Genomic DNA, 12154 nt, shown 5'->3' with positions numbered 1-12154 from the left:
CTTCTTCTTAATTAACCAGAAATGGACTTGGTACTTTTTTTTTTTTTAACGGAATCACATAGCTGGCCTTTTCAAAGTCAATACGTGCCTTTCAGTTTAGTACTTCCAGGGCCACAGAACACCAGGCTGGGCCCTCATAACCCACACGGTCCATTTGAGTTAGGGGTTCTTTGCCTTTCAGGTGCACAGGCGGGGGAGAAGCTGCCCCCTGAGCACATGGGGCACAGAAGCTCTGAGCACAGGGTCCAAAAGGCACAGTCGTTCTGCCCAACTCTTCTGGCTGCATTTAGGTTTCTGAGTGTTTTCACATTATTGCAAAGCTTGGACGGTGCAGAAAGGTCATGAGGTTTTAAGCAGCGGAAGCTGCTTCTGAGGGTATAAGAGAGCATACGATGATACAGTAAATGGAAAAAAAAAACCCACAGAGTGCAAACACCATCTGATGTTCAAGGTCACCACGTGCTAAAAATGAACCCTGCCCTGCTGGCAATTACAACCCCAAGGCCTCGGTCTCAAAAAAACACAAACAAGTGTGGCTAGGTGTGTTTCAGAGCGCAGAATTTTTTGGATTTTAGAAAGTAATGGCTTTAAAATAGAAATCAAAACTAATTTGTTAAAAGGATTCAAAGACCCCCTCCAACACTGAGCTGCCTTCAGGACGGCTTTTGGCACTCATAACAGACACAGTAGTTTTCTACACTGAAAGCATTCATTCTGTCAAACACACCATTTAGCAACTGAAACAACCAAAATTTGTAACCATGGGAGGTGATGGATATTCACTAAAATTATGGTGGTGATCATTTGACAATACACATGGCATAGCAAATCATTGTGTTGTACATCTGAAAGGTATACAATGTTAAGGTCAACGATATCTGAGTTAAACTGGAATATCTATAAATTTGTCATGCAATAAAACTGGAATACATATGTATATGTTCACCATTACCTTCATATATATAGATGTAATACATCTATATGTGTATATGTTCACCATTACCTTCATATATATAGATGTAATACATCTATACGTGTGTATGTTCACCATTACCTTCATATATATAGATGTAATACATCTATACGTGTGTATGTTCACCATTACCTTCATATATATAAATATCTATATATGTATATGTTCACCATTACTTCATATTTCATATATATATACACACACACACACACATACTATATCTTCAAATATATCATGTAATCCATATACCTTGAGCAAAGTTTTAGAAAGCAACCTGCAATCACACATATTAATGGTTCCGCAGCGATAAACACGATGAATACTTGCATTCTGTCGGCTAAAGAAAGACTATTCAACGTTACATCAGTTTTACATTCCTTGGTTCAGAACAAGCATGGCTGGCGAACACTGGGCTTCCAATCTTTTTCTTTTCCTTCTGGTTACAGACAAAGGGCTGTGGATCGGAAGGCAGGGCTTTGTAGAGAAGCAGTTGAAGAAGTCGGGCCCTGGCAAAGCCCGCCTACCCTGAAGAATATCTTGGCCAATCCCGTGAACTCACATAACCCCCCAGTCTCCTCATCTGTGACAGAGGTGGCGGGTAGGGACCCAGGAAACCCTGGCCCAGTGACTCAGTTCAGACAAGCTGGGGCATCCTCCAGCAGAAGTGAGGAGCTGCCAGGAAACCTGGGGGAAGAGCTGCGAACAGGACACAGGGGCCCTCTTCCCGCTTCCGTCAGGCCTCCAGGGGCCCCTTCCTGTCTCCAGTTCAGAGGTTCTAAGCAGAGGATGCTCTGCCTCCCCAAGGAAGCCTTCGGCAATGTTTGGACCAGGGCGGAGGTGTTCTCAACCCCGCTACGGTGCACAGGACGCTCCCACGTCAGAGCGTGATGCGGCCCCAAAAGTCAGCACTGCAGTGCCCAGGCCGAGGAAACTTGCTCCACCGCAAAGCTCTGCCCGATGCATTTTATTCTATTATTTTAGGAAGTATAGTGGACTTACAACGTTGTGTTAATTTCAGGTGCAGAGCATAGTGATTCAGGGTTTTTGCAGATTATATTCCATTACAGGTTATTACAAGAGAATGGCTGTAATTCCCTGTGCTATACAGTAAATCCTGTTGCTTATCTATTTTATATAGTCTGTATCTGTTAATCCCATACCCCCAATTTGCCCCTCCCCCGTCCCTCTCCCCTTTAGTAACCTTAAGTTTGTTTCCTCTGTCTGCTTCTGTTTTGCATGTGCATTCATTTGTATTAGTTTTGAGATTCCACATACATGTGGTATCATAGAGTATTTGTCTTTCTCTGTCTGACTTACTTCACTAAGCATAAGACACTCTAGGTCCAACCATGTGGCTGCAAATGGCAATATTTTATTCTTTTTTTTATGGCTGGGTAATATTCCATTGTATATATGTACCACATCTTCTTTAACCAACCATCTGTTGATGGGCACTTGGGTTGCTTGCATGTCTTGGCTATTGTAAATAGTGCCTTGTGCATTTTAAATGCTTATCGTAGGTCAGTGGTTGTCATCTGGAGCTGAAGGGACATGGGGCAACAGCTGGAGACATGTTTGGTTGTCACATTTGGGAGGGGGGTTGATACTGCCATCTAGCAGGTGGACCCTAAATATCCCCCACGCACAGGTCAGTCCCTACAGCAAAGCGTCTTCCAGTGTTGCAGCTGAGAAACCCTGGGGTAGACAAATCAACTGTAAAGGAGACCCCACCCCCACCCCAACTCTCCATCTACCTGTAGACAAGACAGCCCCCCCCATCCTGGAACCACTAAAGAGGAACACTGGACCTGGGACCCATTCGGTCTCACCTGCAGGCTTTCTACCAGAGTTGACAGTCAAGCCGGCTGCCCTAGCTGAGCCCAGCAGTGTGTCTTTCCCTGCACTTCCTGCTCATGATAGGCATTTAATGATCCCTGACACTGGCACTTGCGACATTTCCCAAGTTTTGTTTTCCATCTTGGACAGCCTTGGAGGTGAGACTACCCTTGTGTTTCATCACTGCTACCCCTTTGTTTACCTGGATCCCAGGGGTGCTAGGTAAGAGTTCACTGACTGACTGATCGAGTGTTACAAGGTTAATATCCAAACGAGGGGGGGATTTTAATCAGAAGACAAGAAGCAAAGAAAACAACAGAGGTGGCGACTGGTCTGGAGAACACGGCTTAGGATTTTTACCCACAAACTTTTAATGCCTGTTTCATCCAGCCTTTTAAGGGATGATGCCTGACATTTACTGTTTAGCTTTTAAATACAAATAGAGGAAGACTTTATGTCTTTTTTTTTTTTTTTTTCTCATGCAGTGAAAGCTTTTACAGGTCTGAATCCTGATGGCATCAGTTGTTATATTAAAATCTCATTATAAATGAAAATGGGGCAATATCTCAGTTGGGAAATATGAATGACCCTGGAGACACCAATTCACAGGAATAATCTGTCAGGTATTGCCATGGGTTTAGTGAACACACAGAGTGCCCTATGGCAAATAACCACGTCGCGGAGTAATCTTTCAATAAAATAGTTTCACCATTTTTAGTAACATCATCTTGGATGGCAATTGTTTCCATCAGCCCTCATTCAATCTGCAAGGGTAAGCACAAAGGACAAAACTGATGTAGACAGGAAATCTGTTGATATCTGGATAAGAAGTAAAGTAAGCAAGAACTAGACATCTTAATTCATTCCGATCATTCATTCACAAGGGAAACGCGGAGGGTGAGGCTGAACGGGGGTTACATGCATTTCTGAGCATCTATCTCTGGGGGAAAAAAATAATATATTTGGCTGGTTCATAACAGGTAGATTATGTATGGCATGCATTGCAAAGGACACACTGTCCCAGATGCTGATTTTTTCTGTAATTGACGTACATTTGCAGCATGGACAGGTTGATTTCTGGACCACAGACTCATTCCCTGTTTAACCCAGCTCCTTTATACAGAAGCCAAACCCTGTCTATGTAGCCAAACACTGGAATAATAAACAGCACATCCGAAAACACAGCCACTGCAGCCACAAGGAGTGGGGGAAGCCATGGTCCTGAGGACACACTCAGTGATAGACGTACACGCCTCTGAAGTAGGTAGGAAATCTGGTTGTCATTTTTCAGGACACAGATTCAAGTGGCTCATGCCAGACTTTGAACCTGTATATTTAGAACAGAAAATAAACATGTGTGGGACTTCCCTGGTGGCGCAGCAGTTAAGAATCCGCCTGCCAATGCAGGGAACACGGGCTCAAGCCCTGGTCCAGGAAGATCCCACATGCCGCGGAGCAACTAAGCCCGTGCTCCACAACTACTGAGCCTGCGCTCTAGAGCCCACACCACAACTACTGAGCCCACGTGCCACAACTACTTAAGCCCGCGTGCCTAGAGCCGGTGCTCAGCAACAAGAGAAGCCACCGCAATGAGAAGCCCACGTACTGCAAGGAAAAGTAGCCCCCGCTCGCCGCAACTCGAGAAAGACTGCAGGCAGCAACGAAGACCCAACGCAACCAAAATAAATAAATACCAAATTCCTAAGTATGAAAAAAAAGAAAAGAAAGATGTGACATGGAAAAAAGGTTAAAAAAAAAAAGTGGAACTGCTATTAACTCCTTCTCAAAATTATGTTTTGGAAAAGCAGCAAGTACTTAGCTGAGAATGACACTCGTCTTTCATGGAATACGTTTGATGGCAAATACTTCTCATTCATATTCCTTGCATCCAACTCAGAAGCAGTGGTTCTAATATTTTGATAGGTAGGGTTAATGGACCCAATTTCTCTTTTGAGTCAAGCTACAGCAGGAAGTGCACCTCTTTACTCACTTCCTCTTAGGTTTCTTGTTTTTACCCACCGGTGTTTTCAAAGTATGAATTTCATCCAGAAAGAAACAAATAAAGACTATTAGGCAATTGCTTTCCTCTCCCACAAGACCTCCTCCTTCCGGAGCAAACAAACAAGTGAATACATATCAGATAAATTGTTGCAGGTGGTTTTACAGATTTTTTTTTTTTAAAGGTAACACTCCAGATAAAACACATACTTTCATTAGTCCCACACCAGATAACTCAAAACTCTATCTGCCCATAGCTAACACTTGGCCCTTGGACTTATGTAATTAACTCTTACCCCATGTATTATTTAACTATTCCAGAAAAGGAACAAAACAGGGACCTATAGACAAAGTAACCATTCCCAGAAACAACAACAAAAAAAAATCCAACTCACCAACTCATGAGGCTTTCAGACAGAGCTATTCTCTGGCACACAGAGAAGGTGCCTTGACCGCAGGGACCTCACACAGCTTTCCCACTGACTGCACTGGACAGCACCCCAGCCAAGAGCTCCCGGGCTTTGAATAGTCATTGGACAGCCCGGGAAAGTTTTATGGACTTATATCACTGGCTGTAAAGTCATCATTCCGGATAACCGGAAGCTCTCATAAAAAAGTTACTTAACCGCCTGTTTCTCCATGTGGTCCTCCCTCAGGCCCCTAGTGCCTCATCTATAAATCAGAGGGGAGCTGGGCTTCCTGAAATGATCAGTCACACCTTGGCAGTAATCAGACGGACACGTCTATCATTTCTGAATACTGCACCGTGATCTTTCTTTTCCTGCTGGCACCTTGAAGTGGGAGGGGGGAAAAAAAGCGGACATTTACTCAGAGCATCTCGCGTGTGCACGGGAGTGTCCACGCCGCTGTGCACAGCAGGCAGGTGTGGCAGGTGCACACGTGTGGGCGGAGAAGCTGGGGGTGCTGGAAAGCAGTGGGGAGGTGGGCGTCGCACGTGGGGACCACTGCTCCCCCACTAGGAGGCACCGGGGTGCGGGTGAGGCCGGATGTGTTCCGGACGCCCTGTGCAGGGCCCGCAGCACAGCAGACCTGAGTTCCTGACTATCACGTGTCTCGCTCCCCCGGCACGCGGCACACAGAGCCCAGAGGAAGGCATTCCCGGCCAACACCCAGGGTGAGGAAGTCGGCCGGGCAGCCCTGAGCCTGGTGGGCGGAAAGCAGCACAGAGGAAGTGAGCCCGGATGCCTCAGCCCACACGTCTAGGGGACATGTGTACCCCGGTAAAGATAACTGTCAGCATTTCTCTTTTGGCCTGTCCCCTCTCATCCATCATTATTTCGTTTTGTTTAGGTTAAAAAAAAAAAAAAAAAAGGTAAAGACTAAATCTCCACCTTTGTTTTCCATGTCTATAAATAAAACCTTCCTCAGTTTTAATTATTTTGTGTGCCTCTGGCTCTTGGCAGGCACTCACATAATTAATACATAATGTAGCAGCTGCTGACATAGTTCCCGTTCTTCATGGAAACCCAGGATGATAGTGTGGTGAAACCTGAAAATCTATTTTAACCTGAATAAGCATGACTCTGACATCATCAAAAGGTGACATTTGGTCTTAGGGGGGGCGGGATGTCTCTATAAAACTTACTCGTTGGAGAGATGGTTCACAGACAGTATCAGGGGCCAAAATTCCAGCACGTCCATCCGGGGATGCTTCTGGTCACTGAATGCTTTAAAGCCCAAAACTCAATGCCTAGTGCAACTCCAAAGCTGCAGGTTTAATTCCAGGGTAAGTCACCGTGAGCGAAGGCGTGGTTTTGGTGGTCTGGGAAGGGAGAGAATGAGGAAAGAGCTTCTGGTGTCTTCATGGATCACTCACTGCGCCTCTGGCTGCTCTCTGGTCCCTCCCAGCAAGGAATGTAGAGAGAAAGATAAGGTCAAAGGGGCAGATCATTCCCCTGCGGCTGGTACTGTCCAGAGATGGCTTCAGGCCACTGGAAGGGCTGACCCTCCCTCTGAAGTGCATTCCTACGAGTTCATGCGACCTGTCCCAGCTGGATTCCTCCCCATCGACAAGTCCTGAGACTGGGGGAGGGGCGTGGCTGCGGCTCCTTCTCAGCTGGAGTCCCCCCCACCCCCCAGGAGCAGAAGTCCAAATGGCGGCAAGACTCCCTCCCTGCTGGTCCCCATGGGCCACCGAGGTCAGCTGGCCGTGCATCTCTGAGAGCCTTGAGAAGCCCAGCCTCTATAGACCAGCACAGCCCCCTCCCTGGAAACTCAGGCAGGAGTCAGGCCCTTGGGGCACCAGAGATGCAGAATGAGGTCTCACCCTCTCTAAGGGGTCTCGCTGAAGCCTCACAGGGCTGGGGTGAAGCAAGAAGCCCACCCCTCCACAGGGAGGGGCACAGGGCTAATGCCAAAGAAACCTCTTCACAAGCCCCCTCCTCTTCTTCTTTTATACCCTTGCTGCTGGATCACAGAGCCCACGGGGTTCCACACTGCCTACTTTGAAGGTTCCTCCAGGACCTTATGTATTCGCCCCTCAGCTGACACATTACCATGCTCCCGTAAATATTCCCCTGGGAAACGTCTCAAATAAACAACCTAACCTTACACCTAAAGCAATTAGAGAAAGAAGAACAACAACAACAAAAAAAACCTCAAGGCTAGCAGAAGGAAAGAAATCATAAAAATCAGAAATAAATGAAAAAGAAATGAAGGAAACAATAGCAAAGATCAATGAAACTAAAAGCTGGTTCTATGAGAAAATAAACAAAATTGATAAACCATTAGCCAGACTCATCAAGATAAAAAGGGATAAGACTCAAATCAATAGAATTAGAAATGAAAAAGGAGAAGTAACAACTGACACTGCAGAAATACAAAGGATCATGAGAGACTACTACAAGCAATTATGTGCCAATAAAATGGACAACCTGGAAGAAATGGACAAATTCTTAGAAAAGCACAACCTTCCGAGACTGAACCAGGAAGAAACAGAAAACATAAACAGACCAATCACAAGCACTGAAATTGAAACTGTGATTAAAAATCTTCCAACAAACAAAAGCCCAGGACCAGATGGCTTCACAGGCGAATTCTATCAAACATTTAGAGAAGAGGAAACACCTATCCTAGTCAAACTCTTCCAAAATATAGCAGAGGGAGGAACACTCCCAAACCCATTCTGCGAGGCCACCATCACCCTGAAACCAAAACCAGACAAAGATGTCACAGAAACAGAAAACTGCAGGCCAATATCACTGCTGAACATAGATGCAAAAATCCTCAACCAAATACTAGCAAACAGAACCCAACAGCACATTAGAAGAATCATACACCACGATCAAGTGGGGTTTATCCCAGGGATGCAAGGATTCTTCAATATACGCAAATCAATCAATGTGATATACCATATTAACATACTGAAGGATAAAAACCGTATGATCATCTCAACAGATGCAGAAAAAGCTTTTGACAAAATTCAACACCCATTTATGATAAAAAACTTTCCAGAAAGTAGGCATAGGAAAGCCCTGCAGATATGGGGATATATGTATATGCATAGCTGATTCACTTTGTTATAAAGCAGAAACTAACACACCATTGTAAAGCAATTATACTCCAATAAAGATGTTTAAAAAAAAAAATCCCCCAGAAGGATTTATCTTAGTAAGTGGAAGGAGGACTTGGGGAGTCAGGTCCCAAGCTAGCCGTGCAACCTTGGAAAAACTACATAACCAGCCTGGAGCACTGGCTCTCTCTTCTGCTGCATTATTCCAGGCCAGGTTATTCAGAAGATAATGGACCAGGACACAGTGGCTAGAACATAAATAAAGGCTCCTTTTGGGCTAACTTTAGAGAATGGAAGTGAAAAGATTGCACTTGATAGAACTATGTAAACCACTGTGCTCTGAGGTCAGGAGAAGCAGGGGCTTTGTTTTATTAAGCCTCGTAGAGGCGTAGTAATGAAACTGTTCAAGGTGGAACCTAGGTGATGTTTGACATCCTTCTCACCATGGTGACCACCAAAGGAACCCTCAAGATAAAACTGGGCACACCTCCTCACTTTGGACTCTGCAGAGGAGAGCCCAGTGGAGAGAGGGTTGGTGGAAAATCCTACCCTAGGACTAGGGCATGATGCAGTCAGTCAAAGACTAGCAAGCAGAGACTCATTCTCCAAGATGGACTGTAAAGACCAAGGCTTGGTCCTTAGGGCATTAACTAGAGGAACTCGCATCTCAATGCAAATCAGGCAACTGGGACCAGAGCAATATGGCGTTGGTGGGAGGGTCATCTCTTTACCTGGACCGGGCCTGGAACCTCAGGATCTACTGTGCAGCTGGCCCAGTACCATGTATCATCATCTGCTATTGTCTCTGCACGGGATCAAGTGCGTGCATTCTGGAGGTACAGGTTCAGCTCTGCAGCTCTGCAGCTCAGGACGGGCTCAGCTATTCTCCAGCAAGCCAGTGCCACCTTCCAAAGCTCAGAAATGCTGACTCTTATGTATAGGATGGACAGACAACAAGGTCCTACTGTATAGCACGAGGAACTATAGTCAATATCCCGGATAAACCATAATGGAAAAAGAATATGAAAAAGAATAGATATGTATGTATAACTGAATCCCTTTGCTGTACAGCAGAAATTAACACGACACGGTACATCAACTACCCTTCAATAAAAAATGACAACAAAGCCCAGCAATGCTAGAACATCACCAGCATTCTCCTATCTCTAGTCCTAAGACCCTCCGTGGAGACTAAAAGGAAGGTTCTCGGGCAGAAAAGGGGCAAAACGCGCGTGGACCCCACTCACACACGCTTCCTCTGGTGCTACAAATAAGGTGGACGGGGGCTGATCAACAGAGGAAGATGTAAAATTCTGAGTCATTTCAGGGTGCGTGTTTTTGGTCCTTTGTGGTTTTTAATTATCATGCATTGCCCGTTCTTCATGAGCCGGGCTAATCACAGCCTTGTCCTTGATATACTGCTTTTCGGGGCTTGAAGTTATCGCTTTATCATTAAGCCCAAAATTGAGCTGTCGTAAATCACCTTCCTTTAAATGACATTCTGATTACTCCAGGAGGGGGGAGTCATGGGAACTGATTGCCCCTGAGGCCCTTTCAGGGTAAATGGCCCCAGGAAATGGGGCTGAAACATGCTTTTTAAATGTTATTTCTGTATATGTGCATATGACGGCCGCCAACAAACATACCCGATTGCAAAGTGCCCACAAAAGAACAAAATACATTGACTATAACTGTTTGATCCATCTACTCCGCTTAACTTATTACACAGCTCTGAAGCCTGTGCAATTTTATTTACACATACACACATACACCATACATTATACAGAAAGAACTTTCACCCAAGTTTTTTTTTTAATAAATTTATTTATTTTATTTATTTCTTTTTGGCTGCGTTGGGTCTTTGTTGCTGCGCACGGGCTTTCTCAAGTTGCGGCGAGCGGGGGCTACTCTTCATTGTGGTGCGCAGGCTTCTCACTGTGGTGGCCTCTCTCGTTGCAGAGCACAGGCTCTAGGCGTGTGGGCTTCAGTAGTTGTGGCTCACGGGCTCTAGAGTGCAGGCTCAGTAGTTGTGGTGCACGGGCTTAGTTGCTCTGTGGCATGCGGGATCTTCCTGCACCAGGGCTCGAACCCGTGTCCCCTGCATTGGCAGGCAGATTCTTAACCCCTGCACCACCAGGGAAGTCCCTCACCCAAGTTTATTGAAGCAACACACATGTCTAGTTACTTATAATACATGATGTATGCAAATCAAGTATGTTTAAATGATATGTAATGACCTTTCCTCTTAAGTTTCTTAAACACACAATTATTTGTATCTAATACATAACATATAAGAATGTGTAACATATAAGAATGTGTGTCTTTATAAGTTAAATACCTTTAAATTTTATGTAAAGACAGTTCTTCAAGTTTAAAATCATACACACAACTCGATTATTTACATATATAACATAAATGTGTGTGCATGTCTACACACACACACATACACACACATATCCCATTCCTCTTATGATTCTTTTTTTTTTTAAATTGTGTTTTACCGAATTTGAATCATATATATTTTTTAATAGATTTATTTTATTTATTTATTTAATTTATTTATTGGCTGTGTTGGGTCTTCTGTTGCTGTGCCCCGTCTTTCTCTAGTTGCCACGAGCTGGGGGCGGTGGGGGCTACTATTCGTTGCGGTGCGCGGGCTTCTCATTGCCGTGGCCTCTCTTGCTGCGGAGCACAGGCTCTAGGCGCACAGGCTTCAGTAGTTGTGGCACACGGGCTTCAGTAGTTGTGGCTCGCAGGCCCTAGAGTGCAGGCTCAGCAGTTGTGGCACAAGGGCCCAGTTGCTCCGCGGCATGTGGGACCTTCCCAGACCAGGGCTCGAACCCGCGTCCCCTGCATTGGCAGGCGGATTCTTAACCACTGCGCCACCAGGGAAGCCTCTTATGATTCTTAAATCTTCACTCTTGCAGGTACTTTGGATTCTCTTTCCATACAATTTAATACGTAAATTTACTCGTATTTCAATGCTCTGGGTATCACAATGAATTGCCTAGATCCAAAGTTCATACTAAATGACTGCTTCAGGACAGCTGGTAGTTAGAGAGAGCTGGAGGGTCCCAGTGGACCCCAAGCACACCAGTAGTCTGGCACTTCTAAAAGCATGAGGGTGGAGGGGCGGAGATCCAACCTAATGGGAAGTTAACAGATATTACTTCCTTGTTAGAGAGTATGTGTGATGTGCTTGGGAAATGCTAGGTTTAAAAAAAAAAAATGAGAAAAGTATCCGTGACCTCAGGTACGAAGCATTTTGAGTGACATGTGGCTTGTGGATTTCAGAGGGATGATGCAAGGTGCATTGTTTCTTCCAGGCTTGTGTCATCTTGGGGAGGGAGAGGAGGTGGCCAGAAGCCCACTTGCCACTCCCCCCTGCTCTTTGTTTAACTGTGGTTCGCTTGGTCAGGCTGAACAGGACCAAACCTGCCTCTCTGGGCTTGGCTGGGCTAAGAGGCGCTCAAATAAATAAGGTCACAGTCGGACACGACTGCTGCTGCCATTATGGGTTTACATTCAAATGGTAGAAATAAAAAACAAAAATGTTTCTTCTGGCTTATTTTTTTTGGACCTTTCTTTTTCCTTTTTTCTTACAGTTTTTTGCTGGTGGTCTCCAGGACAGATGGATGGATGGATGGAAGGATAGATAGCATCATGAATGTATTTAATTTTCACATTAGTCGTCTATTAGGGATGTGGTTTTGATTACCCACAGTATAAGAAACTTTAAAAACACAGAGAAGAATATAGAAATAGGTAATTCTGCCTGTGGGTTCCTTGAGAGGCAGCAAGATGCACCCTCCCTG

General features: G+C 45.0%; 1 protein-coding gene across 4 annotated transcripts in view; it reads right to left on the bottom strand.

The window, feature by feature from the left end:
- The window catches only part of STS (steroid sulfatase), a 182944-nt gene that overhangs the window by 153648 nt on the left and 17142 nt on the right, over positions 1-12154 (bottom strand). The window contains exon 1 of one of the 4 annotated variants that reach the window (XM_068532745.1): positions 6414-6506. The exons of the other annotated variants lie outside the window; for them this stretch is intronic. The gene's annotated coding sequence lies outside the window, so the exon portion shown is untranslated. Of the gene's footprint in view, positions 1-6413; positions 6507-12154 lie in introns of those variants that run through there. 4 annotated transcript variants of the gene reach the window in all.

The sequence above is a fragment of the Eschrichtius robustus genome, chromosome X (genome assembly GCF_028021215.1).
Source record: "Eschrichtius robustus isolate mEscRob2 chromosome X, mEscRob2.pri, whole genome shotgun sequence".
In the NCBI taxonomy this organism is placed as follows: Eukaryota; Metazoa; Chordata; class Mammalia; order Artiodactyla; family Eschrichtiidae; genus Eschrichtius; species Eschrichtius robustus.
This window is presented reverse-complemented; position numbering and strand designations above follow the sequence as displayed.